Below are 24,913 nucleotides of genomic sequence, written 5' to 3' on the forward strand. Positions count from 1 at the left end.
ATGAGAAGAGGCTGTACATTCCGTGGTGCAGCCCTGTCCTCTGTGGGGACAACATACCGCAGAAGGTGGCTGTCCCTTCAGCTCTACCCCTGAAATAGGACACACGTGGAGCAGGGCTGAGCCCCCTAGTCACCGTCGATTCAGAGTTAGCTTCCAGCCTTTATGAGACGTAAACAAAAAAATGAATATTTGTCCTTTAAGCCATTGAGAATTTGGGGTTGTTTGTTGCTGCAGCAAAGCTGACCCATACAGGCTTGAACACAAGTCTGACTGACTCTAGAATCTCTTGCGAAACTGTGAAAAAGAAACTTGCTCTCAGTCAATGTCTAATTTAACTAATCTGAGAATCTATGTGTTAGGCCTTTTTTTAAATGAATCTCGTCTTTGAAAAATTAATTAATTAATTTGGCTGCACTGGGTCTCAGTTGTGGTATGTGGAATCTTTAGTTGTGGCATGTGGGATCTAGTTCCCTGACCAGGAAATCGAACCCCGACCCCCTGCATTGGGACTGCAGAAGTCTTAGCTACTGACAGGGAAGCTCCTGTGTGTTACATTTTAAGTTACTAAGATTCTCGCCTCCTTGGACTCCTTGCTTAATTCTACCCTTGCACTGACACGTATCCTGAGGATCTGATTTAATTCTGCAAGCTGCTTCTCCAGTTCCACCTACTCTGTGCTTTTGAGTCTCTTTCCCTTGATTTACTTTTTCCTCTTTTTAAAAGCACTTATTACCTTCCAAAATACTCTACAATCAACTTATTTACAGCACATATTGTTTAAATGCTGCCCAGGTGAATTTTAAGAGAAAAGGAGCTTTTAGGTCTGTTTTGTTTATTGTCGTTCCTTCATCAGTGCCTGGCATATGTGTCATTAGCCACTCAGTCATGTCCAACTCTTTGTGACCCCACTGACTGCAGCCCACCAGGCTCCTCTGTCCCTGGGGATTCTCCAGGAAAGAATACTGGAGTGGGTTGCCATACCCTTCTCCAGGGGTTGAACCCAGGTCTCTCGCATTACAGACTGATTTTTTACCATCTGAGCCACCAGGGAAGCCTGGCACATAGTAGACGCTAAAAAGTGTTTGATCAATGAATGAATGAAAACACTTCTGAAATCATGGTAGGTGTTGTGTTTTAATAGCTTGACCAGTAGAGGTCATAGATGAGTTCTTTAAATATCTTGGACCCACAAAGACTTCTACATCTGCTTTTATGTTGGGTCTGTTCACTCTGGATGTCTCAGGGATTAGTGTGGGTTGCCCTGTGGCAGTGATCAATCTGGTGGTGGCATTTGATATATATCATGAAAACTGCTGAAAGTGACAAACTGATGATGCCTCAGATTGTTTTCTTCTCCGTCTATGACCTAGTTTTGGGAGCCAAGGAAAAAAATGTCAAGTAGGATGCAAAATGGGGCATAAAGTGTTGGCTTTAAGGTATCTATTTATAGAAGTTGCTTGTAAATAAAAGTTCAATTCAGACAAACAACCAGAGAGGATAGTAAATGCTTAGTGTGAGTTGCAAAGCTATTTGCCTAGATTAACAACACAACCTCCCCAAAGTGTGTGTATGTGTATGTGTATATATGTTCAGATACAGCCTAGAAATCCTGGAACCCTTCACTGACCATTTCCTCTCCTCTTTTACAACAAAACATGGCAAAACAAGAATCATGAGCCGTGACTCTGCCTGTGTGGCTTTATTCTCCCTGACTTACACGCTTAACCTCACAGTGTATGACTGCATGGCGGGTGGGGGGACTTAAAGGGACAATGACACAGGATTGGAAGCTAATCTTTTTCTTCAGGTTGGCCGATTGATGGCTTTTGGTTGATTGATGAGCTCAAGGATAAGGATTAGAGAAGGAAAGAAATCTAATTTTGTGGCTTGCCTCCCACATACCAGGCACTGTGCTAAGTACAGTCACCTAGGTACAGGCACTGTGCTAAGCGGTCATCTTGTCCACTCCCTGAAGTGAATGGTGTCAAAGGTCACACCTAGTACTTAGTGGGAGCTCAAAAATGACTGACTAAAGAAGCGAGCGAGTCGATGACTGTTAAGAAAAGGATCTGTGTCTTTGTTTTGGTTTGTTTGAGGGGGCTGCTTTGTTTTATTTCCTCGATAGAACAAAATCCAACTGAAACCCAGAATGTGGGTACACATGTTTGGCATTTATTCGTACCACATGTCCATTTACTGGGCACTGAAAAAGGATGCCTGGAATGGGGTTCCCATCTCAAGATACTGGAAGGTAGGCGTGGATGGAGCACTAAGGGGGGTTGTTGTTGTGTAGTAGCTCAGTCGCGTCCAACTATTTGTGACCCCATGGACTGTAGCCCACCAGACTCCTCTGTCCATAGGATTTCTCAGGCAAGAATACTGGAACGGGTTACCATTTCCTTCTCCAGGGGATCTTCCTGACCCAGGTATTGAAACCCACCCAGTCTCCTGCATTGACAAGCAGGTTTTTTACCACTGAGCCACCTGAGAAGCAAATAACCAGATAGCATAGTTTTATTCTATTATGAGGCTTGTTGCTAGATAAATGCAAGGTTGGATTCTCCTATCTGATGATATGAAAGAATCAACTACCAACTACTCAACAACACTTTCAGAGTCGTACATTGGGCAGGAGAGGAGGAAGAGTCCCCCCAAAGGTTTACAGAGGAGGTATGTCTTCACTCTGACCGAAGTGAAATAGTACTTCTTCCTCTCCCCTCTCTTTCCTGCTCTCCTGTGCTGAGAGCCTTCCTGGACTATTAGGCATGTGATATATTCAATGCGAGTGTAATCGATACACGGAATGTAAAGACGCCAAGTGTGCATGAACAAATGAGAGGTTCTTAGACAATTCCAAACAAACATATACTTGATAATGGCTTTTGGCTGAAATTTATTTTTATATTTTATAGCATGTTCCCATTTGCCCGTGGTTAGCGAAGATTAAGCTTGCCAAGCTTTAATGTGGTACAAATGCCATGTTGAAGGCAAGTGCATGGTTACAGTATCTGGCTAGTAGAAAGCATTATCAACAGCTGTGGTTTTCCAACGCTTTGTGAGGCTGGAAAACTAGAGCACATGTGCCTTTAGTAGAGTGGGCATTAACATGCCCATTAATTTTTTAAAATATAACTTGCGGTCACTGGTCGTTTCATATGGTTTTATAGTTACAATGAAATTCTGGTTACGTGTGATAATGGCCAGAAGGCAGAAATTGGTTGAGTCCCTCATTAATTAATTATTGAAGGATTTATGGAGAGACTTCTCTGTTCACAGACATGTACTTGGTGCTAACTGTAGCCAGTCAATCCCACCCCTCCCCATCTACACGTTTGCCAGAATTGTCATGAGTGTAAGTGTTTATTTGAATCTTGTCCCTTTCCTTTTATCACCATCAAAGGATACATCTTAGGAAATAAAAAGGTTGAAAGGTAGGAGAATTGTCATAAAGATAATGGAGGAAAACAACGGTTCTAAATTGTTAAACAGTTTACCTCTGTAGAGGAGGAGGATCCTATACAATGGTTCAAAGTATCTGATGTCAAAAATCATTTGAAATAAGTTACAGAAATTTGAGATTTTGCTTTACCTAGTGTCTTGAATTGATAAGGTTTCATCATAAATATTCTCTCACACATCTACTGAATCTCTTCCTATTGGCATAGGAACATGGAAGATTGTCAGTAATCATCTATTTCTGCCAATTTTCCATGTTCCTATGCCAGTCATCAGAAAGAAAACAACATATGTACTTTATGATTCCTGAACTGACAAGAATTGGCTGCTTTGGAAATACTTGCATAGTTCTGTAACATCCAGTAAACCCAGCAGTAGAAGTGTATTTTAAAGAAAAAAAAAAAAAGATGGAGCTTCCCTGGTGGCTCAGGGGTAAAGAATCTGTGTGCCCATGCAGAAGACATGGGTTCAGGCCCTAGTCCAGGAAGATCCCACATGTAGCAGAGCAGCTAACTCTGTGCAGCACACCTGCTGACGCTGTGCCCTAGAGTGTGGGAGCCAAAGCGACTAAAGCCCATGCACACGAAAGCCTGTGCTCCACGATGAGAGAAGCCTCGGCAGTGAGAAGCCTGTGCACCACAACTGGAGAGAAGCCTGTGCGGCAACGAAGACCCAGCGCAGCCAAAAATAAATAAAATCCTTTTTTAAAAAGAGAAACTATAAAGAAAAAAAGGGTTATCAGTGAGCTTCCAATTTCATGACCACCACTTTGAATTAATTGTTTTTTTGGTCTTGTGGCGTTCTTTCCATTTTCCAAAGGATCTCTCATGACTCCTTAGGAGTGTCTAGCCAGAAACTCAGAAGGCGTAAGCTGTTCAAAAAGATCACCGTATGCTTTTCTTGAGTTTCATTCAGCAGCAAGGAATTTTCTAGTTGTTTTGATTGGTAGCTGGGCTTCCCGGCAGTTTTCCAATGCCATAATACTCTTTCATTCCACTTAATTTAAAAGACATCCATTTCCATGTGTGTCAGACATCTACTGAGTCTCTCCTGCATCCCCTAAGGAGTCAGTACTTGGCCACTGTGTCTCCAGGCCTTAGTCCGCTGTGCGGTCAGAGCTCTGTGCTTTTTCATTCCCTTGGCTCAATGCCCAATGAGATGCACGGGAAGACCAGATTTCGACATTAAACCGGCATATCTTATCATTCTTTTACCTCATTACGTAAGCCCTCCAGTGCCAATCCACCCTTGGAATAATAATAACAGCTCTTCTCTTCTTGCCTCCTGCCTTCCCCTGCATCTTCTCCTGGGACCTAAGGGGTTACTTCCCAATTGCTATAATAATGAGAGTTGTTGTTTAGTTGCTAAGTTGTGTCCAACTCTTTGGCAACCCCATGGACTGTAACCCACCAGGCTCCTCTGTCCATGAGATTTCCCAGGCAAGAACACTAGAGCAGGTTGCTGTTTCCTTCTCCAGAGGATATTCCTGACCCAAGGATCAAACCTGCATTTCCTGCATTGGCAGGTGGATTCTTTACCACTGACCCACCTGGGAAGCCCCCATAATAAAACTAGGCAGTATTTATTGAACATTCCCAAGCATTTACCAGACAATTCAAGAACTTTACATGCAGAGCAGGCCTAGGTGTCCCCACCTTTGCTGCCACTTTTATGCCCTCACTCCCAGCTCGGGGACTGAGGCCCCAGACTAAAAGTTCTCCAGGGATAGAATTTTAATTGCCAGATTTAACAAATAAAATTACAAAAATACCAGTGAAATTTTAATTTTGATTAAACAAGGGAAAAAATTAATATAAGCATGTCCCAAATATTGCATGAGAGTTACTTATGTTTAAAAATTACTTATTTTTAAATTTTTTTTATATGGACCGTTTTTAAAGGGAGGGACAGGGAGGCCTGGTGTGCTGCAGTCTATGGGTTGCAAAGGGTCAGACATGACTGGGCAACTGAACAACAACTACAAATTTTTAAGTCTTTATGGATTTTGTTACATCTCTCCTGTTTTATGTTTTGATATTTTGGCCAAGAGGTACGTGGGATCTTAGCTGCCTGACCAGGGATCGAACCCACAACCTCTGCATTAGAAGTCAAAGTCTTAACCACTGGACCACTAGGGAAGTTCACCTTTTGTTTATATAACCTTGCCTTTTCCAAACCAGGTCACTTTTTTTTACCTCCTTCTCAAGCTTCCTGTGATAACTCATTCCCAAAACATAGGGAAATGGATGTTCAGAAAGTTCTCCTCAGAGTAAGCAATATAAAAATCCCTTGATTGTGCAATTGTAGGTGTGCACAGTAAGCCCATGTGCAAGCTTAGGTTGGAGGCAGCAAGACAGACTAGCAAGCAGATCTATGTTGCATGGCAGCCCTACCACTACTGCCTGTAGGATCTGGAGAAGGTCTTTAATTGTCTTATGCTACAGAGTTCTCATTTTAAAAAAGAGAAGACTGCAATTGTAAGGTTGTGCATTCATTTTCTAGGGCTGCTGTAAAAAAGTTGGTGGTTTAAACAACAGAAGGATGTTACCTCCTGGTTTGGAGGCTGAAAGTTTGAGACCAAGGGATGGTTCCTTCTGAGGTTGTGAGGGAGGCATTTGCTCCACGCCTCTGTCCTCAGTTTGTAGATGGTGTAGACAGTTGTCTTTATAGTCACATGGCGTTCATGTGTGTGTCTCTGTGACCACATTTCCTCTTTTTTTTTTTTTTTTAAAGGACATGAATTATATTGGATGAGGGTTCTCCCTGATACATCACCTTGACTTAATTACCTCTGTAAAGACCTTATTTCCAAATAAGGTCTCACTTTGAAGTACTGTGAGTCTGGACTCCAGGGTATCTTTTGGGGGGAATATAGTTCAACTTACAACATTTTGCTGAAAGAATGGAATATGGTAATTTATAGGAGGCACCTAACAGAAACACTGGATCATAAGAAATACTTAACAAATAGCAGTTTTTGTGGTTGTGATTAACAGTTTTATCTTATTTTATAATGATCTTATGAGTACATGGTTATTCTCTGGGATTAATGGACACCTACATAGAAGGTCCAGTACTCTTGCCTGGAAAATCCCATGGATGGAGGAGCCTGGTAGGCTGCGGTCCTTGGGGTTGCTAAGAGTTGGACGCGACTGAGCAACTTCACTTTCACTTTTCATTTTCACACATTGGAGAAGGAAATGGCAACCCACTCCAGTGTTCTTGCCTGGAGAATCCCAGGGACGGGGGAGCCTGGTGGGCTGCTGCCTATGGGATCACACACAGTTGGACACGACTGAAGTGACTTAGCAGCATATAGAAGGTCGGGCTTCCCAGGTGGTTGAGTGTTAAAGAATCCTCCTGCCAATGCAGTAGACACATGGGTTCCATCCCTGGGTCAGGAAGATCCCCTGGAGGACAGCATGGCAACCCACTCCAGTATTCTTGCCTGGGAAATCCCATGGACAGAGGAGCCTGGTGGGCTATAGTCCATGGAGTTGCAAAAGAGTTGGGCATGACTTAGTGACTAAACAATAACAACAAACACAGAAGGTCTAGGTGGGGAAAATGTATAAATATCTAGAAAATCTTAGGCATAAGAATCAAATATTGAGAATAAAGAACTTTATGTTACTGCATGTGGTTAGGGTAGAGAAAGAGCAGGGATGTAGGATAGATGGTGAATAGAGGAGATAGCATTTAATTATCCAGACTGACTGATGTTGAATTGATGACACTCCATTTTAGTTCACTTTGAAAACAGAGAGAGAATTAAAATTTACCCTTGGACTATACAATCTGCCAGAAACAGTCAGAATCATTATATTTTTAGAGCATAAAAAAGTCACCAAAGAACCAGTCACTTGATTCTGATGACAGAAAAACTCAGAATGTAGTTATCCTACAAACAGCATTACTTGGAAAATATTTACAAGAACGACAGTTTCAAGCCCCTGTGGGATTTGAAAGTGGTGCATTTTCTGTGGCACCTTTCACTTCAGTGTATTATTTGAAGAGAAGTTCTTACTGCTAATAAAACTAGAAAGGAGAAAATTGCACTTGGTTCATAAAGAGAGACACCCGGTTCCCTGCAGGATATCCTTGTCGGGCTGGGTAACTAAGACAGTGCAGTGGAATGTGTGGCGGGGAGGGTAGATCTTCAGTACCATAAAAAGGGTGATTATTTAAGAAGTCTGGTCTCCATTAAGAATAGAACAAGAGGAAATATGTTTGATTTGCAGAAGGAAGAATTTAGGCTGGATCCAAATACTCTCTGTATTGGCATTCGGTAAAATAGGTACCCAAGAGAGGCTCAGTAATACCATTCCTAAGAAGATCTATAAAATTATGATAGACACTGCATTGTTAATAGTTTCTGAAAATAATAAGGCCTTATGAATATTCTGTCCAGCATATGAGATTTGCCTATGAATATCGGAAAGAACATAGCCAGGGTGAGCAGCAAGAAAGAATCTCATTGACCTTTAGCTGGGTCAGTTTTCTTGCTTTATGAGTTTGAAATGAAATATAGAGCAGAGGACAGCCTCAGTATCAAAAACAAGGAAGCAAAGAAAGACCCACTTCTTAAGGAAGTGTGCAGAAGGGTGTCTGCTCTTCCTGCTACCTCCTTGCCACCTGTCACAAAATTGAGGATGTCAGGAACTTTTTGCTCACAGTCAGAGGAAGGCACACCAGATCTGTTAAGATCAAGAAAAATAGGGATCTTGTGGCTTGGGTGCAGCGGTTCCATGACTGTCGCAGACGGATGGAAGGTGGAGCAAGGGGGCAGCCCTGTCCTGGGTTTGCAGCTGAAGCAACCCGTCCTGCTGATTTACCCGTATTAGAATTTTAAAAGTTCAAGCGAACAAGTTTTTAAAGGGATGAAAAGGCTACTTATCTTCTAACTGAGCCAGCTGGTCACCTGTGCCTCCCAGCCTCGGTGATGTTGTAGGGGGCATAGCACGGACGAGCGGGCCCTGGATCTGATCGGGAAGCTCACTTGCGGCTTCTCAGCGGTGGGATCTGTTGACATGAACAATCCTCAGCACGCTGGGTGACTGGAGTGCACTTTCACGATTCGCTCTCATTTTACCCCCTTGCTATTTCCACATGCCACTAGAACCCCTTCACTCCCCTCTGAATTATGTGCTGTTCAAGACGGATGCTCGGACCTCCCACTCAGGCAGGGCAGCCCCAGCTCCGCGAACTCACAGGACCCATTGTTCGTCCCTTTCGTAGCCAGCGCTGTCATCGCAGGCCTGCGCTCCAGCGGAGCCGGGGGTGGAGGGGTGGGGAGGTGGGGGGAGGTGGGAAACGAGCCCCCGGAGGGTCGTCCATCATGCTCGTAAACGCTCTGAGTTCTACCAAGTTCCATCAGAGTTCACCTACACACCGAAGCAAAACAATCCTGCTCTGTGCATTCTTGTTTTCTTCAATGTATATGCCGCCCACAAACGTGCATGAAATATTTGCACGTGTAATGGGTGCGCTTGAAGCTGTGCGCACATCTCGGCAACGGTGCGCAGCGCGCACCGGGCCGCGTGCCAGGGCGCCGGGACACCTGGTGGGCTGCACAGAGAGGCTGCGCTGCTTCTGGGCTTGCGTGTCCATGAATCCCTCTTCTCCGGTTTTCTCTCCGGCCTGCCTTCATGGGCTGTTGTTTTTTTTTTTTTCCTCCTAAAAATTGAAGTGTAGTTGATTTACAATATTGTGTTATTAATAGTTTCAGATGTACAACAAAGTGATTCAGTTTTTTATATATATAATATGTATTATATATAACATTTATATTATATAACTGAATCACTTTGAGATATATATATATATATATATATATATATATATATATATGTATATAAATTTCAGATTCTTTTCCACTATAGGCTATTGTAAGATATTGACTTGTTGATTATCTCTTTTGTATATTCATTGTTGCTGTCTAGTTGCTAAGCTGTGTCCTGCTCTGTGACCCCATGGACTGTAGCCTGCCAGGCTCCTCTGTCCATGGGATTTCCCAGGCAAGAAGACTGGAGTGGGTTGCCATTTCCTCCTTCAGAGGATATTCCTGACCCAGGGATTGAACCCACATCTCCCACGTCTCCTGCACTGGCCGGTAGATTGTTTGCTGCTGAGCGTATAGTAGTGTGTATATCTTGTGTCTTGATTTTAACAGTCTCACTCATCTAAGCATCTCCAAAACCTGTGATTAGTTAGGGTCCTGGCCTGTGGCTGACTCCCCCCTCCACCGCTTCTGCCCACACATCCAATTTCACCAGGAACATCTATGGCTCAGTAATGAGGTTAAGATTCCTCTCCGTGGAATCCAGGAGAACATGAAAGACAGACTGTCTTTTGTGTTAACATGAAGTCCGGCTTTCACCATCTTCTTTCTTCTGTAAGCTCTCTGCCCCCTTACTTTAGAGAAGAAGCAAAGTTTCCCTGAGCTTCCCAGAGCATGCAGTCTGGTTACTGAAGAATCTTTAAACAGTTTACTATGTCAGACACCCAGAGCAACACACACACACACACACACACACACACCAACCAGTCTGGCATCCTTTCCTTGTGTTTAATCTATGGCTGCTTCCCATCTAGTTTTCACCTCATGAAACTCATGAGAAATCTGAAGTCATCACCTCAGCTTCAGTCTGCATGTTCTGAGGAGTTCTGCAGGGCAGATGTGGTAGGAATTTGAAGGCTGTTTCTCCATATTTTTGGATCCTTTCAATATGCATCCTTTAGCCTGATGCGTGGTGCTTCACAGCACACATTTGAAGTATCAGGTTAGCAAGTGCCTAAAAGTGGTAGTTTTGATGAGAAGGGAGAAGAACCCACAAATTCCTTTCTCATTCAGCTCGAGGATTTTCTAATCTCTTTCAATGTAAAACCTCTTGACTGGAGTGAGGCTTCTAGTTTTACCTCTTATGAAGAGGGTTTTAAGACCCCTTAGAAGGCATCCTAATAGTCGAGAACAAGAGGGAATTACCACAGAACAGGTGGAAAATGATTTAGGACTTGTATCAACAAAGTCGGTCCACAAGGGTGAAATTCCATATTTTTATCTAGAATCAGCCCTAGCATCCTGGGATGATTAAGGCTGAGAAGACTAGGGGATGGTCCTATTACAGCTGTGGTGCTGGTGGTCCAGACTGACCTGCAGATGCTGGTCACCTGTCTGTGGAGAGCGAGCCCCCAGACCCAGGGAGGCTGGAGAGAGTGGGGTTTGTGTTGCGTCTCCAGACAGCTAGAGGAGAATTTGTGTCCTGGGGAGATGTTTCTGCCTGCCTTTATTGATGACTTTCTCCTCTGAACTCTCATGTTTCTTGGTTTTCTAATTAATTTTTATTTGAGTATAATTGCTTTATAATGTGTTAGTTTCTACTGTATCACAAAGTGAATCAGCTGTATATAAAAATATATCCCCCTTTTTGTCACCAGAGAGCCCTGAGTAGAGCTCTCTATGTTATATAGTCAGTTCTTTTTGTTTTGTTTGTTTTGGTGTTTTTATTTATTTATTTATTTTTTCATTTATTTTTATTAGTTGGAGGCTAATTACTTTACAATATTGTAGTGGTTTTTGTCATACATTGACATGAATCAGCCATGGATTTACATGTATTCCCCATCCTAATTATCTATTTTATACAAAGTAATGTGTATATGTCAATCCCAATCTCCCAGTTCATCCCACCCCCCACCTCCTTTCCCCCTTGTATGTTTGATCTCTACGTCTGTGACTCTGTGTTTTAACCTTGACTCACAGTTTATATGATTCACGCAGTGTGATGATATGCCATCAGCTTTCTTTCTGCATTTCGAGGACAGAGAGTATGTTTTTAGAGCTGTGCTGACTTGCAGCAGTCATTGTACATGATGGCTGCTCCCAAAACTGCAAGGTCCACAGGAAAACAAGGGACGGGGTGTTAGAGTCAGGGAAGCCTTTCCCTGAGGTCTGCACCAGAAGTCCCTGGCTGAAGATGGTCCAGCACTGGCAGGATGACAAGGCTGAGGGAATCCAGAGGAGAGAGAGACCCTGACGTGCCTCACCCAAGCCCACTCTGATTTGGTCTCCAAACTACATGAATTAATCAATGTTCTTCTCAGGTAAACCAGTTAGCCTTTTTCCTTGCAAGAAAGCATACTAATTGATACACCTATACCTCTGAAATGTTTAAGATGATGTTAAATTGATGTAAATTAAATCTGGCTTCTCTTTGAAGAAATATTATATACTTCATATTACATTTCTTTTTAACATTTATTATTAGTCTGTGCTGGGTCTTAGTGTGGCATGCGGGATCTAGTTCCCCTAGCAGGGATCGAACCTGGGTCTCCTGCCTTGGGAGCATGGAGTCTTAGCCACTGGACCACCAGGGAAGTCCCAATTCATAATACAATTCTGATAGAGAACCCAGTGTCCGACTTTTTATAGAAATTATTTTTTTAAATGCCATGTTGAGTCAAACATATATGATGTATTTCTAGAAAGTTTTTACAGAGCATGTAACTGATAACTAGGACAGAATAGAGTCAGCCTCTTCAAATTCAAATTCTTGTGAATATGTATCACATGTAGTTCTTGTCTTCAGTTCAGTTCAGTTCAGTCCCTCAGTCGTGTCCGACTCTGAGACTCCATGAATCACAGCACGCCAGGCCTCCCTGTCCATCACCAACTCCCGGAGTTTACTCAAACTCATGCCCATAGAGTCAGTGACGCCATCCAGCCATCTCATCCTTTGTCTCCTTCATAATTCCTCTGTTGTGTTCAGTGCGGGAAATAAACACTCTGCCAGGTCTCAGAATCGGCTGGGGGGTTTAGGGGACATTTCACAAGACTCTTTGAGGAGACGTTGAAGGATATTTGGGCCCACATGATAACTTCTTAAGACATCATGCCAACCTACCTTTTAAAATCAGTTTTACATACCTTTGGCTGCACTGGGTCTTTGTTGCTGCAATGGGCTTTTCTCCAGTCACGGAGGGCCAGGCCTACTCTAGCGGTATGTGGACTTCTCGCTGCAGTGGTTTTCCTGTTGAGGGGCGCAGGCTCGGTAGTTATGGCACACAGGCTTAGTTGCTCTGCTGCATGTGGAATCTTCTGGATCAGGGATCAAACCCATGTCTCTTGCATTGGCAAGAAGATTCTTTACCACTGAACCACCAGGGAAGCCCCAAACCCACTTTTTTAATGGAGGTATTTCTAAGCCAATTATTTTTTCACTTTATTAACTGTAAAATCATACAGGATTATTTCTTAAAACTCAGACAATACGGAATAAAAATGCTCCCCCTTCATGCTTGTGAGGATTATATTAGTATTTATTTTCTTTGTGATTAGGCTGTGGCCCATGTAAGTGTCATATTTCAGGGGACCTGTGAGGTCACAATAATGCTAAGACATAGTCTGCTTTTCTCACCCTGTTGATGTTTGCACCCACGGTTCAAGGCAACAGTGGGTGAAACTGGCCCCTTCGTGGGAAACTGCGCGGTGGCATCCAGCTGTGTGGTCAGCCTTGCATTCTTCATTGCCGTGCATTCACAGGAACCCAAGAAAGCCCACTTTAATTAAGCATGTTCTTGAAGAATTAGTAAAAATTATGACTTTTATTCAATCTCAACTCTGAGCATGCATGCTAATAATATTCTATGACACATGAAGCACTTCTACTGCATGTGAAGTCCTACAAGGGTAAGCATTTGTGTCATTATCTACATTACAAGCTAAATGAACCTCTTTTTTCATTAAGCACTATTTTTACTTGAAAGACAGACTACAGTTATTCAGTTTTGGCATATCTTTTCTTTAAAATGAACCAAGTGAGCCAGTTACTTCAAGGAATATTGCCAGTGATAGTGTACTTTCAAGTGAAAATTTGAATTTTGAAAAATGTGTCTGCTACTGTCAGAGCTTGATAGCTTCTCAATACTGGAGGCATTTCTGATGAGTCAGTGGTGTTACTAATTATGTGGTTTTTTTTTTTTTTTGGATATTGCACTGTGAAACATGTCAGCTTTTGGAAGGAATTCAAAGTCCACTGAAGGGTTTTAGAATCACATTATGTAAACTTGAAGCAAACACCACTTGCCCAGTTGTGGTTCAGAGTTAGAGAGGAAGAGCTACAACGATCTCAGATGGCTGTTAAAACTCTTCTCCCTTTGCCAATGATATATCTGATAGAGGATGGATTTCCTTCATATATTTCACCCAAACAACATATCATAGTAGACTGATTGCCCAAGAAGATAGGAGAACCAGCTGCCTCCCATGAAGTCAGACACTAAGAAAACTTGCAAAGGTATTAAAACAGTGCCACACTTCTCCCTGATTTTTTAAGATGTTATTTTTCATAAGGAATATTATTAACATAAAGTGAATAGTAAATTTTTACATAATTTTAAAAATTTTATTTATTTATTTTTATTTGGCTGTGCTGGGTCTTTGTTACTGCACAGGCCTTCCCTAGTTGCAGCCAGGGGGCTCCTCTCTCGTTGTGGGGTGCAGGCTTCCCGGGCTGGTGGCTTCTCCTGTTGCGGAGCGCAGGCTCTAGGGTGGTGGGCTTCAGTAGTTGCAGCTCATGAGCTTAGTTGCCCCACAGCATGTGGAATCTTCCAGGAGCAGGGATCAAATCTGTGTTCCCTGCACTGGCACGGGGATTCCTAACCATCAGGAAAGTCCTATAGTAAATATATCTTTTAAATTTCACCCTTTTATTTTCTAATATGATTCATGTCAATAGATATAACTAACAAAACCTCTTCAGGGTACTCAGTATTTATAAAGAGTAAAGGGCTCCAGAACCACAAACTTGAAAATATACTTCAGGAAACATGAAAATACAATGTCAGGAGTACAAAGCAGAACACTGAAATGGATGTGCAGTGACTCCAGCTATGTGAAAATGTATGTGCACAGAAAAGGAATAGGATGAAACTACAAAATAATAATAATTTAGGTGATTTAAGTTTTATTTTCATAAAATTTCCAACTTTTTATTAATAAAAATGTTTTGCTCCTATAATCAGGAAGGATAGAATTTCAGTTCCAACCACAGAGCATATATTTATCTGCTTTCTAACTGTGGTAGCCACCATAAGAGCATCGTGTTTTTGTTTTATTAGTGGTGTAGAAGGATTTAATGTGCCTGACTCTAAGACAGGGAGATTTTTAAATAAAGAAACTTTCCCAAATCAAATAAAAGCGTTTCTTTGTGGTAGTTCCCTGAGGAGGTGATAAACTTATTCAAATGACATTTGGGGGACTCCTATTGAAGAACTGGACTTCCTCTGTGGCTCAGACAGTTAAGAATCTGCCTACAATACAGGAGACCCGAGTGCAATCCCTGGGTTAGGATGATCCCCTGGAGGAGGAAATGGCAACCCACTCCAGTGGGTTGAGAACCCCATGCACAGAGGAGCCTGCTGGCTACAGTCCATGGGGTGGCAAAGAGTTGGATACAACTGAGGGACTAAACAACAATAACAACGAATTGAAGAATTGTCTATGAAGAGTCAGCCACAGAAGAAACGGATCTCCTCTCTCTATAGAGATACCGCATTCTCTCTCCTCCCTCCTCTAACAGCTTCAGCTAACAGTCTGTATGCTTGTTGACCCTGACCTTGAAAGCTGTTGTGAAGAACCATAGGTCCAACTACAGGGGAGGAGCCCGGGAAGAGCCCCCAGTCTCCTTATAAAAGCAAGTCTCTTTGGAGCTAGCCTAGGTTACTTGGCTGTACTCTGCAAAGCAGAATTAAAAGAAAGCAAGGCGAACTTCCCTGGTGGTGCAGTGGCTAAGACTCCATGCTCCCAGTGCAGGTGGCCTGGGTTTGATCCCTACTCAGGGAACTAGATCCCACATGCTGCAGCTAAGACCTGGCCCAGCCAAATAAATAAATACAAGTATTTTTTAAAAATAAAATGAGGAATTAATTACACTTTCCTTTTTATCCCTACTCAGTAGAGTGCCATACGGAGCACAAAGCAAAGGCTCAATTAACTTATGTTAATGGCAGCCTCTATGCCATCCCAGGGTCATTTGAGCTATGGACTGGATTGTCTGTGTTGACATCACTCAGCTAAAGAGAAGCTGAGAGTTATCAGCTTGTTTAGACTCAAAGATGATTCCACTTTCCCCAATAGCCTAAAACTCAGTCTCCTACTGGGGTGACCATTTCAGCATTCTTAATAATGCAACTTCACTCCATCTTAGTCTGACCTGACTTCTCCAGCTAAGCTTATTCACCCAAGGCCAGCCAAAGCTGGAGAGGGGCATCTGCTGGCCTGGCCATCTGACCTCTGCCACGCATCACTGTCCTGCAGATGAACAAGTCAGAACAAAGAGACAGACTGCACAGAGACGGCCCCGAATGTATAATTTTCACGGAGGGTTTGGCCTCTGGCTTACCCGTCAACTCCTTTTAAAGCACAACTGCCTCTCAGGTTGAATCATCTCCTCTCTTTTGCCTGAAACATACAGAAAGATAAACCAATCAGCCCAATGTGACTCTGTCCAGAACAAAGTTTTCTGCCAGGATTCAGGTGCTGGAAAACTCATGTCCCTTGAAAAGAAGTCCCAACAAAATGAAGGCTTATTTGTATTTGTTTCTGCATTTGGAGAGGGAGGGCGATGTCATCCATGTCTTAGACACATCTTAATTTGCGGATTTTTTCTTCTAAGACTCTCCTAATTGGATGAAAGTACGCAGGGGCTGATTTATGGATCTCCGGAGGTGCCAGGCATCACTTCACATGTGCACAGCTGCTCCACAGCAGTTTAACTTGGCGGAGGGTGTAAGCCTTGGAATTGTGTCATCTATTTGTACATGCTTACAACAACCTCCTTGTGCAGGTTCTTCAAGAATCCTTGCAGACATGGTCGAGCCTGGGCGTTGAAGGAGTCTCACGGAGTGATTTACCCTGTTGGGAGGCTTTCAGAGTTTCCAGGATGAAGGATGAGATAGCGTTCTGTGCCATGGATTCAGTTCCCCAGGGAATTAGAGAGATGGGCTGGAGAGGCTGCCAGAATGTGAGGCCTCAATCCCACAGTGGTTGTGGTTTCAGTGGTCATCCAGCCAATGCTGGAAGTGTCATTGTGCTCAGCAGGCTCTCTTCCATTCTGCTGTGTCACAGGGAAGCAGCTAAAAGCAGGGGTATGGGGTGGGGGGTGATGTTGTGTGAGTCACCACAGGTATAAATAGCTTGAGAAGCTCTACTGACAATGGATGATCTGGTCTCCACAGTAGCTAACAAGGCTATCTTCAAATGCAAAGGGCCTGAGTTCTGGCCCTGATGTCCTTTGTAGTCAAGGATGATATCGTGGACACTGTTTCTCCCTGTAGCCAAGTGTGACTGAAAATACCCGGGTGACAGATGATAAGGCCTTTCTATGGGGCGGGGGGTGGGATGGGGCATGGAGAGCTTGTGTGGGGTCTGTGTGTGGGCCTCCCAGCACTCAGCTCATCTTGTCACAGAGCATCAGGACTCCATCTGCAGCAACCCAGCAACCCTGGCCTCAGCCCCTTGGCTCCAACGGCCCACAAATGTCTCCACTCTTGAGCATCTTTCCCTGGGTCCTGTGACCAGGGATTTCCCCTCCTACCTGGCAGCTTGCTGTCTCGTGTGCCCATGCTGGGCAGGCAGATGGGGGCCAGCTTTCTTGCTACACTGTTTTCAGGGGGTTGGGGGAGAGGCCTTTGAGGTGGGCTGAGTCCTTTGGCAGCTTTGTTGATGGGTGGTTTTATTTTACCACTTCAGCACTGATTTGTTCCCAACCTTTAAGGCTAAAAGGACTTCCCCCCTTTCTCAGTGTCTCCTGTCTTAGGCCAGGTAATGCAGAGGCAGTGCTTTGGGCCTCTCCTGTCGGTAGATGTGCCTCTCCTGTCGGTAGACTAAGTGGACCCTTACATAGTTTATGGCCTTAAAAAAATGGTACCATACCAGCCTATTTTCAAAATCCTTTTTTTTAAAGGTTATAAATTTCTAAAGGCTTATCTCAGAAACCTAGTAATGGGTTCACAAGCCACCAACAGAGCTCAAGTGAGGCCCAGGCCGCGCTGGTGGCTTCAGCCAATGGCAAGCACTGAGTGACTGCTTTTTACTTCACCTCTTTGGCAAATAAAAATCTTCTCACATGTGGGTTCAAGATGGGATTAGGAAAGATAGAAAAAGGGCGCCTTAGCCTTAAAATCTCCTACAGGAGGAACTGCAAACTATCTTGAACAGGGAAATCCAAGAATCTTACTAGCTCCTTAACTGCTGAGCATCCTTCCTCGAGAAGCATCTGAACTGAGGGCTTTGGGCATAAGAAAGTTGTGATGAGGATGGGTGAGATGAGAGAGTGGGGGCTGAGACCTACCCTGGCCACCGGGCTTCCAAGGGAGAGGAAGACAACCCGGTGCCTCCATGAGCAGCAAAGGGACACCTTCTCGGGAGGGAGAAGGGACCTGGAATTAGGAGACAGAGGAACTGAAAAGAGACTTTGTCTACTTCACGATCCTGTCTCTTTGATTTGAGGTCATCCAAGGGTCCCATCTGACACAATGTTTGAAGCTGCTTCTCCAGGGCACACCTCTGAATCAGCTTTCATCTCTTCCCAGCCCTGTGACAATGCAGAAAGTGAGGCCTAGTCCCCAAGTCTCCAGCACATGAAGCAGTGGTCTCTGATCTTGTAGATATTCTTTTGTGTGTTTTTTTTTTTTTTTTTTTTAAGAAATTAGGAGGAGTGGGATTGAGGGTAACAAGCATCTAGTATATTTTGTTATTCCCATTTTGTAGATGAGGAAACTGAAGTTTGGTTATAGAACCAGGCTCATGTGAGTGAAAGTGAAAAGTGAAGTCACTCAGTCGTGTCCAACTCTTTACGACCCCATGGACTATAGCCTACCAGGCTCCTCTGTCCATGGAATTTTCCAAGCAAGAGTACTGGAGTGGGTTGCCATTTCCTTCTCCAGGGGATCTTCCTGACCCGGGGATCGAACCCAGGTCTCAGGGATTGAACCCAGGTTTTCCACCTTGCAGGCAGACACTTTACCAGAGTGAACAGCAAAGCTGGGATGTAAACTGAAACCACCTACTAGGGGTGAGCAGGTTGGCAAGTGAATCAAGGAGCCCCTGCATTTGATGTTGGCAGCTCTGTGTCAGAACCCTGGTCTTCTCTCTAAAGTCCTGACCAAGAACTCCAGGAAAACATAAAGTTCTCCTCATGGTGTTTGAGAAGGAAATAGTTCCTCTGAGATCCTCCTTCTCCAAGGAAGATTCTAGTAGGTTTGGGTTGATAGACCCCAGGAAGTCACTGGTAATAGAGGCTGACACCCCTATAAAATCAATCTATGCCAAGTAGGCTGGGCCCTTGGTTTCCTTTTTTCCATTGGATTTCTGTCAGGAATCCCAACTTCATGGCTTGTGACACGTGGGGCCCTTCTAGTTACAGAGCTCTTCCTCATGAATTGCTCAGTCAAACCTCAAAGCCCGTGTATCATTCCTTCTCTGTCAGGTGAGGACATGGAGACAGAACGCCCATGCATTCCTGACGGCAGCACAGCTAAGACCCCGGGGACTGGGGCTAGAATCTAGAACACAAGTGCTCTTAGCACTGCCCCGCCCTGCTCCTTCTCCACATCCTATGGAAGGGTTTATTGAGGACCGTGCTTCTGCACAAGGCAGCCGATGGCAGCAGTGGTCAGCTGGAGGCAAGGTCCTAGGGTGTGGTGCTGGTGGGGTTGGCCCGAGAAATTAAAATCAGGGCTGACTGGGGTACAACAGGAAGGATGCCAAGGTTGGCAGCCAGACCCAGCCTGAATTGGGCAGTGCTGGCAGCATGCAGTGTTATGAAACATTTTCAAAGTAACTAAGAAGTCTTTTTTAAGGTGATAAAATTTCTATGTTCAAAGTGTTAGAAAATATTTGAAACAAGCCATTCCTAAGTAGGTTGAGGTAAGTATTGCTAAGACATACTATTTACATGTGTAAGAGTAAGTTCTTCATAATATAGAACTGAATTCACTTCTTTAAAATGGGTTTGCTCTTGGGTTGCATGGAGACATGCACATGGTTTAATTGTAGCCCTCACTTTTCAACATTTTGACTGTCAAACAGACATAGGATGGCACCTTTCCTAGGAAATGTGATTTATAATATACTCTACACTTAGTGAAAATTGAGTTTGTGTATTAGTTAGGATTAGATTGCTAGAAGATCCAAAACAGCAGTGGCTTTAAGAAAATAGTTTATTTTTCTCTCATGAAAAGAGGTCAAGAGTCTGTTCATGGATGGTTTGGTGGCTTCCTGGTGTCAAGGACTTCTGCTCCTATCTTGTTACTCACTATGCATGAAATCTATTTTCAAATTCACCTCATGGCCCATTATGGCTGCTGGAGTGCCAACAATTATATCTGCAGTCCAGCGAGCAAAAATAAAAAGGGAGCAAGAATGAAGGAACACTCTCTTCCACTTCCACTTATGTCTCCTCAGCTAGAACTCCATGATTTGCCAGGTCTGGCTACAAAGAAGACTGAGAAATGTATGATTTTAGTTAACCATAATGTTCTCAGCTAAAACAATAGTTAGGATTATTTTTACAAAGAAAAAAAGTGAGAACAAATAATTAGGGGCAATCAGGAGTCTGTACCATAGCTTGATTCTGGAACCTATTCCCTTCATCTTGTTCCCTAGGCGCCAACACTTGCTCCTTGCCCACGTGCATTTAGATTTCCAGTGTTAAGGTCCTGTTGAGAACTGTGGAATGTCTGAGATTCTCCCCTACTTGTGAGTGAGGTGCCAGCATGCCAGTGTCCTGGGTGCTGGCAGAAGACACAGGGCCCTGGGTCAGAGATAAAGGCTTAGTTACAGCAACAGTCTGAGTGCCAGTCTTTTTTGTGGCAGCTCCCAGCCTCAGCCCCCACGGGGCGACAGCTGCACAGCAGCAGGTGGCATTACAGGAGAGGCACTGTGAGCTCAAGGAACGCAAGGGTTGTCTGGTGGGAAGTGAGGCTGCCGGCCTCCTGCAGAGGGAAACTCCACCTCTGTACTTCAGGCCATCCACTGTGAGGCATCCTTGTGAAGACAGTCCATCCAGAACACCGGTGTCAGCGTCTCTGCCTGCAAGATGTCAGACAGAGGAGAGGCCGTGGGGGACAAAGACCGACGTGACACAGTTCACGTGGAGCGAGTCACCATGAAAGAAGCGCCAGACACTCCCCGGCCTCCTGTGAGTGGGCGGAGCTTTGGGGGCTGGGGGGGAGGGGCGAGCCCGGACCTCGAGCCAGGAGAGGCTCCGCCCCACGTGCGGGTGTGCAGATGGGGGCGATGCTTCACAAACCTGCCCGTGTCCTGAGGCGTATGTGGAAGTCACACTTACTCTCCGTGGATAGATGGAGTCAGGTTCTGCCCATCCGTGTTTCCTGTTGGCCCTCTGTCCCACCCCTCAGCATCCTCTCATCTCCCTGAAGAAATTCTTGTGCCCTGAGTGAACGCGTATCTCCTGTATAAGGTCTGTGTTTCTGAATTCAGGGGGCCTTGGGTTGCCCTGGATTCTAGGGTTCCCTGGCAGGGCATAAGTGTCCACCAGGGACAGACCACTGCTGGTCTGGGACTGGAATACCCTCTGGATTCCCTCAGGGGAACGAGAATTTCACAGCCCTCAGGATGGCAGGACTCACTGAGGTGACCTGAACTCAGAGCTGAAAGTGCTCCTAATAGGTTGTTAGCGGCTGGGGTGTAGCAGGGGAGTATAGCCGTCCTGACCCTGTTTTGGGGAAGTTTAAAAGCATACAAGTGAGTCCAGTCAGGGAAACAAAAAGCAGGTAAGCAACTGTTTAGTGCTCTACTTGTCCTATGAAAGTAAAATGCAAGTCATGTATGGAGTTTTAAATGTTTTAGTATGTAGTTGCTGAGTTGTGACTGACTCTTTTGCGACCCCATGAACTGTAGCCCACCATGTTCCTATGTCCACAGGATTTCCCAGGCAAGAATACTGTAGTGGGTTGTCATTTCCTCCTCCAGGGGATCTTCCGGACCCAGGGATCAAACCCGTGTCTCCTGTATTGGCAGGCAGATTCTTCACCTGCTGAGCCATTGGGGAAGCCCATAAATGTTTTAGTAACCTTATCAAAAATATGAAAAATAGATTAAATTAATTTTAATATTTTGGGCATACACACCAAGGAGACCAGATCTGAAAGAGACACGTGAACCTCATCGCAGCACTGTTTATAATAGCCAGGATATGGAAGCAACCTAGATGCCCATCAGCAGACAAATGGATAAGGAAGCTGTGGTACATATACACCGTGGAATATTACTCAGCCATTAAAAAGAATTCATTTGAATCAGTTCTAATGAGATGGATGAAACTGGAGCCCATTATACAGAGTGAAGTAAGCCAGAAAGATAAAGACCAATACAGTATACTAACGCATATATGTGGAATTTAAAAAGATGGTAACAATAACCCTATATGCAAAACAGAAAAAGAGACACAGATGTACAGAACAGACTTTTAAACTCTGTGGGAGAAGGCGAGGGTGGGATGTTCAGAGAGAACAGCATTGAAACATGTATACTATCAAGGGTGAAACAGATCACCAGCCCAGGTTAAATGCATGAGACAAGTGCTCAGGGCTGGTGCACTGGGAAGACCCAGAGGGATGGGGTGGAGAGGGAGGTGGGAGGGGGGATCGGGATGGGGATCACATGTAAATCCATGACTGATTCATGTCAATGTATGGCAAAAACCACTACAATATTGTAAAGTAATTAGCCTCCAACTAATAAAAATTAATGGAAGAAAAAGATTTTGAACAACTGAAAAAAATTTTTTTAATATTTTATTTAACCCAATATACAGAAAATATGATCAGTTTAGTATGCAGTCAACATAAAATTATTTGGGAAATAGTTCACATTTTATGCTAGTCTTCCTGGTGTGGCATGCATTTTATACCTACAGTGAGTCTCAATTCAGACAAGTCACATTCAAGGGTTCAATAACCATATGAGGATCGTGGCTTCCATACCAGACAGCAAAGGCTTAGTCCAAGATTGTGTGTGGAGTGTGTGTGTGGAGTGTGGAGTGTCAGTGGTGCCTGACACAGATAATACACGCCCTGTCCAGACCTGGTCTTCTGTGTGTGGGGCAAGTGTTCTGTCTCCCCACGTGTGCAGGGTGTCCTTTTCTTCTCCTCACATCTTCCTTTGCGCACCGGAAAACCAGCTCTAGGGGAGACTTGGTGCTTGCTACCTTAGAGCCAGGCCCACATCTGGCTGGCTTAAAGAACATTTATGGACGAAATGGCCAATCTGAAGTTTAAAAAAAAAAAGAGGTTGTGGGGAAACAGGTTAAAAAGAGAAGAGGAAGCAGGAGGAGGAGAAAACCTTGTAAACTGCAGAATACACTACATTTGCGGTCAAATGAAACAAATTCTTTACTTGGTACATAGACTTGTCCTAGGCAGTGTGCTGGAAGGGAGAATTCCCAAGAAGCAGTGAGAGGTTCAGAGTCATTCATCAACTTAATCATGATCTATTTTCTTGCCTTGAACAGCGCCAGCTGGAATATGTTACATTCTATCCCAGGAAGGGAATCCAAGGAACAATTCCCAGCAAGCAGTTGTTCAGTGTGCAGAGAGTAAAAACCTCCAAGGCCTTTCATTAGAAGTTTCACAAGATTTTTCCATCATCTTCCACCTAGAGCAGTGCAGTGTAGCAGTGTTAGTTGCTCAGTTGTATCCTACTCTTTGCGACTCCACAAACTGTAGCCTGCCAGGGTCCTGTGTCCATGGGATTCTCCAGGCAAGAATACTGGAGTGGGTTGCCATTCCCTTCTCCACAGCATCTTCCTGACCCAGGGATCAAACCCAGGTCTCCTGCATTGTAGGCATATTCTTTACCATCTGAGCTACAGGGAAGATCCACCTAGAGAGATATAGTCAAATGGGAAAATTAGGACTGGAACCTTATACAATTTGGGACCCAACGCTGTGTTGGTGTGAGGAGAGACCCAGATTCCAATCAGAAAGCAATTTGAGTTTTGGTACAAGATATTCACTTAGGGCAGGCTTCCCTGGTGGCTCAGAAGGTAAAGAGGAAGATGGACAAAATAATAAGGCAGGCCTGGTAAATACCTGACACAAACATGGAACAGTACAAATACTTAACTCAGCCCTGTCCCAGGTACCTGAGATAAGTGGTTGGTCTAATGATATTTTAGCATTCAACTCTGTAATATGTGACAAAATGATGGCATTAATATGTGAAACTAGAAAAACGTAGTGAACTGTATATTGTGAATTGAACTGTACACTGTGAACTGGAAAAAATGATCAATTTGAGGGCTATGACAGACTTAAGATGTATAATTCTGAAATATTATGTTCATTTACTTTGAGATTTTAAGAAAATGCCAATATTCTATTTGACTCACAGACCTGATATAGCCACCTTAACCATGAATGTCCACAGGGGAAAAAATGAACTTAGCCTATCAACTAGTTTCCTTACTTTCTGAACTATTATCAGCTATGAGTTCTCCCCCTCTTCCAAATGTGGGCCTGATATTAATACTACAGAGGGGTAGTAGCTGTACACATATGTATCTAAAATTCCAGGAAGCTGGGAATTTTCTGGATCATGTGGAATAACAAAAAATTTCTCATGGAATACACAATGAATTGAAGCAATGCTTTAAAATTTTTTTCTTAATTATAATTTATCAAGTTAATGTAGTCTATTCTTTATTTGGATGTGAGTAAACAGTCTACTGACAAAAGGCATTTTCCTTTTTACTAAAGAATCACAGGACCCAGTTTGGGGCATTGGTCTAGAATCTAGGCATTATTGTATTATGCAAAAGAATCACTAGAATTTAACCTAATCGACTACTCAAGTCTCGACAAATTAAAAGTCAGTGAATCCACGCAGGAGACAAGCCAGCACAGGTGCACAGCAGTTGACTCGTGACCTGCAGCTGTTGCCTTTTGGGTTCACGTGACTGAGAGGAAGGTGGAAAAGCCCGCATTTGTTGACAAAAACTGCTAGTCACCAAAGACCAGAATATTTTTTGCCTTGGATTATTTTGGGAGAACCCTGCCAACAATTTCATAAAGACAACTTGGACATTTGCCTATAATGCTTGTAACCCCTCAGCTGGAGCTAACTATTAGCATTAAAACACTCCTGTTAAAATGGTCCTCCAAGGTTCAGTGTCTCTGTGCTGCCTTAACCTGCTCCCAGTTCCACTTCACCTGAATTCCCAAAGCCACACGTGTTCTTCTATTCCAGTGATGTGGAGTCACATCAAGTCAGTCAAGCTAGCAAGCTTGGGAGTTGGAGAAGAACATTTTGAAATCATCTAAAAAGAACATGTTTTTTAATTACAAGAGGGTGGGGTATGAGGAGATCTCTCCCCAAATAATTGAACCCAAATGGAACTAAGGCTTTGTAAAAATGGAATTATTAAAAAAATCA

At 43.8% G+C, this 24,913-nt stretch overlaps 1 protein-coding gene across 3 annotated transcripts in view; it reads right to left on the reverse strand.

Annotated features, from left to right (window-relative positions):
* The window catches only part of SCRG1 (stimulator of chondrogenesis 1), a 109,499-nt gene that overhangs the window by 33,681 nt on the left and 50,905 nt on the right, over positions 1-24,913 (reverse strand). The window contains exons 2-3 of one of the 3 annotated variants that reach the window (XM_061132487.1): positions 15,858-15,916; positions 12,383-12,485 (exon numbers count right to left, since the gene is read on the reverse strand). The exons of the other annotated variants lie outside the window; for them this stretch is intronic. The gene's annotated coding sequence lies outside the window, so the exon portion shown is untranslated. The remainder of the gene's footprint in view (positions 1-12,382; positions 12,486-15,857; positions 15,917-24,913) is intronic. 3 annotated transcript variants of the gene reach the window in all.

The sequence above is a fragment of the Dama dama genome, chromosome 29 (genome assembly GCF_033118175.1).
Source record: "Dama dama isolate Ldn47 chromosome 29, ASM3311817v1, whole genome shotgun sequence".
NCBI lineage: Eukaryota > Metazoa > Chordata > Mammalia > Artiodactyla > Cervidae > Dama > Dama dama.